This window comes from Equus caballus, chromosome 14 (genome assembly GCF_041296265.1).
Source record: "Equus caballus isolate H_3958 breed thoroughbred chromosome 14, TB-T2T, whole genome shotgun sequence".
Classification (NCBI taxonomy): Eukaryota; Metazoa; Chordata; class Mammalia; order Perissodactyla; family Equidae; genus Equus; species Equus caballus.
In genome coordinates this window covers 22,444,097-22,448,314 of record NC_091697.1, presented here as the reverse complement: position 1 = coordinate 22,448,314, position 4,218 = coordinate 22,444,097, and positions in this window count along the sequence as shown.

The window sequence follows — 4,218 nt, the reverse complement described above, 5'->3', positions numbered from 1 at the left end:
CACATAGCTTGTAAGGAAAGCTTGGATTTGACTTCAAATAGTCTGGCCATAGGTGCTCCATTTTAATCATTGAATTATATTGTTAAAAACCTTTGACTGAGTTGAAACTTTATTTTCCTTTTTGAGAGTCAAGCTTAAGTACCAAGTCCACCGATGTAAATTCTACTGTGCCTTCTAAGCAAGGCCACAACGTGTTCCAGCTCCAAGGGAAGCCATTCACATCATACTCAAAATGAACGTTCCTCCTTGGAATCGTGCAGTGCACAACCTATGTGGCCTTACACAGCAGCCCTGCTTCTAAGTGCTAGATAAGCTCAACAAAAATTTCCTATACACCTGCTGTTTGCCAAGCACTAGGCCACTTACACCTAACATGCAAGTTATTACTTACCCGCAAGTTATTTCACAGCAGGGCCTCCCTAAATATGTGTTTGATATTAAGCGGAACTCATTGTCATGGAATTTGCCGGTCAGCCACATTCTCCCCAGTGGAACGGGCTTTGCTCTTTTGAAACCTTGCCATCTCTTAGGAAACAGCTGAATTCCCCTCGGTGCCCACGTCTGTACCCTTCCCTCCACCACCGGCTGGAACAAAGACAAATTCCTTCCACATCTCCATCTACCCAAGCACACTGTGCACAAAAGCGTGTGACAATGCCATTTTGCCACTTTTCCCTCTTCTGTTTGGATAATTGCATTGTCAAGAATTACTTATCATACATTTAACACTTAATACCTATTTATTATGAGTTCATGTAACTGCTATTTAAAGAATCAGCCGTGCTAACTCCTTTCTACCCCCATTTGATGCCACTCTGATTCCGTAATTGCTGGTTTCTGCGATATTATGCCACAAAACCTGAAAGCATAATTGGTTGTTTCATTCCAGACAATACGTTTTGAAGATGCTTACAGCTTAACTGGCAGCTCCAAGCGGGTGCGCAGGCAGCCAGGCAGCGCGCTGACTGCAGGCCCCCTCGCAGGGTAATTCGCGCAGCAGCCATTCAGGATGGCGGAGAGCACGATTGTCTCCAATGAATGAAGGGAGGGGGAGCGAGGGGCTTTGCGTGGACGCTTTGTGTTAAGTTTCCAGCTGCAGGCACTGCTTTCTGTTGGAGTTCGTGTGCCCCCAACAGAAGACAACACAAAGCAGCAACGTGAAAAATGGGCACAGCGCTCGGCGAAGAGTGGACTCCGAACTGAGGATGAGCTGTGGCTTCGGCAGTCCCCCGGAGGAAGGATGTGGTCTCCAGGCTGGTCTTTGCAGGCCTGCCTCCCCTCAGTCTGGCTTTACTCTCTTAATCCTCCTTTCCTGAAGTTTCCATAAGCTCGTCTGCCCAGGATTCTTGATCCTCATTCCCATCAAGTAATGATTATACTTTTTTAGGCCAAAGTGTTGGAGCCTGATGTGTGAGCTTCCTCATAACCCGCACAACCACCTGTCCATCCCTTCCCTCTTCTTTTCTCCCCTTGACGTCTACTCTGTGACAGTCTGCTCAGACACTCAGGGTCTCCTGCAGAGAACAGAGAGAGAAAAGGAAAGCTATGAGAGAGCACCCTGAGACCTGTGCTAGAGCGAGGCTGCATCCCAGAGGACTCTGCCCCCATACCCACAGGCTGAGCCCCAGCCGACCTCCGTCTGTGTCCCTCTGTGGCCATGCTGCATCAGAACATCTGTCCCGCAGGCTGCGGTGGCCCCAGGCAGAATGAAACTCCGCTGGGGCTCAGAGCCCCGCGGCCTAACTCCCCTGCTGGGAGGGGTATGATTAGCTTTGGGGAACACGTGTTTCATCCTGTTGATCAATAGATCGATAAATCAGAAATTACATATTGAACTGCTGTGCGGGGCTCTGTGACAGATGCTGAGAGGGGCACGAAGGATCAGCCAGGCCCTCCTCCCCTGGAGCTCATGTCCTGGATGCAGATAAAAAATTCGAGCACCTTACTTTCCTCATCTCTAAAGCGGAGAATAAAGTGGCCTCTCCCTCATCGATGGATTAAATCAGAGAATGAGTACAGAGTGCAAAGCATAATGCCTTACAAAGCTGAACATACAGCTGACAAAATTGGGAAAACCGTGGGAATTACCTCAGAGCCACAGAGGAGAGGTCCCTGCTCTTGTAATTGCCAAGGGCTCTCACAGCGTGCTGGCCGGGGCTGCCCCCAGGGCGATGCTCAGGGTTGAGCTCCTGAGGCAGGAGGGTGTCAGGAGGCAGTGAGCTGAGGAAGGGAGAACAGATCAATAATCAAGGCCTGGAGCCAGGCCTGGGGGTCAGTGGGTGTTTGGAGGCAGAGAGGCGGGGAAAGGGCTGGAACTGGCCCACCAGGCTGCAAAGGATTTAGGCAAATGATGCTCAAATCCAGCCGGGGGTGGGGGTGAGGTAGTTTGTGGGCCACATCTGTAAATAATAAGCCTGGACTGGGATTTCCTTTTCCCTTTTCCCTGGAGAAGTTGGTTGGGATGGAAGTAGAATATTAAAGAGGCTCAGTGAAACTGGAAGATTTTTTTTTGAAACTGCTAGCTTAAAATAATTGAAACAAACACACAAAAACAAAAATTCTAAGTTAAATGCTAAAAGAGCCAAGGAGTAAAGGGGGGCAAAAATATTGCATTTAAAAATCTGGGCTGAATAAAGCCATTGAGCATAAAACACAGCTCTGAGTTCCCTGGCAGCCAACGAGAAAAGGGAAACATAGTGGGTTACACAGTTCTCATAGTCTAGTAGTAGGAAGGGTGCAACTGGGCACTTTGAGGTAGTGAGGGGAAGGATACAGAGTCCAGGACACTAGCCTATGACTTTATGGGGTTTTTCATGGAAGCAGATCTTAGGCATGTGAACAGAGAAATGAATAAATCACAAAAAGAGAGACGCCAGGCTAAGAAACCACATTCCAGCGAGGCAGAGTGAGTGGTAAACCAGCCAGTAAACCCAGCAGAGGGTGGAGAGTTGAAAAGGCCAAGTGTGGGATGCCCCTCTGCAGGACAGGACGCCACCAGAGCCCTGGGCAGCTGGGAGTCCATGTGACATCAGCAGAGACAGAAGAGTGAGGGTGAGTGCGGGGGCTGGGTCTGGTGAATACCCTTCCTGCATGGCTGTTCTCTGGGCCCTGCTGGTGGGGATGGGCTGGTTCTGAAGGAGGCAGGATGCCAGCAAAAAGGAAACTTCTGGTAGAGCAGTAGAAACAAGCTTTTCCTGGCCCGCGGCTCTAGGAAGAACATTTCAGGAGGGTTTTTATATAAGGAGTGCCATGTGACCAAATGGGTGCTATGTTCACTCATTCATTCACTCACTCATTCATTCATGCACTTGTCCATTCATTCAAAGGCCATATATTAGGCAGCTATCTCCTGGAGTTCCGTGTAGCCATGGCAACTTTTCCAGAAATCATCGATGGCCTCCTCAGATAGCCACTGTGTTAGCATTTTCCCATGGAGGCAATGCCTCAGGGTGATGGCTTCCACATGAGAGCACCCCATTTTCCTTTCCACCTCTCCCATCCTCCATGTGCTGTAGAGAGAACTCACTGCTCAGAGATCTGTGGGCCACACTCCCCAGCTTCCAGGACAAGCAGTTTGCCTTAGTTGACATCTGCTGAGTATTTACAGGATGTCAGACCCCAAGTTGAGATGAGTAAGATGAGCCCCTCTCTTTAAAGAGGGTGCAGAATCATTGAGAGGACAAGACGAACAGAAGCTTAATTTTAGCATCAGTGAAGCAGATGCTGGAGTGGGATGGAAACCCCAGGAGGGCCCTGCCCTTTGAGAACAGCTGCAGGGACACACACGTGTGTTATATGCCCGGACTCCGGCCAGCGAGCTGAGCTGGACAGGAGCGTGTGTGGGGGTGATAATACCAGCCCCCGTTCATTGACCACTTGACTCTCCCAGGAGCTGTGCTCAGGGTTCCTCTGTATGGTTTAATTCTTATACCGGCTCCAGGAGGTAGGAACTGTTATTGCCACCGTTTGACTGATCTGAGGCTTAGAGAGATTAAGAGTCTCGCCCTGGGTTACACGACTGGCAAAGGGTGGAGATAGGATTCTAACCCACTCCTGTCTGGTTACAGGAGCCGTGTCCCATCCACCAGGGAGTGCTGCTTCCCACCGCAGTGTATTATAATGATGATGATGACGATGACAATGTAAAATAATAACAATGATAAGGTAAAACGCTGATGCCTGCCTAAAATCTTCTCAACTGGCAGCAGCCATCTCCCC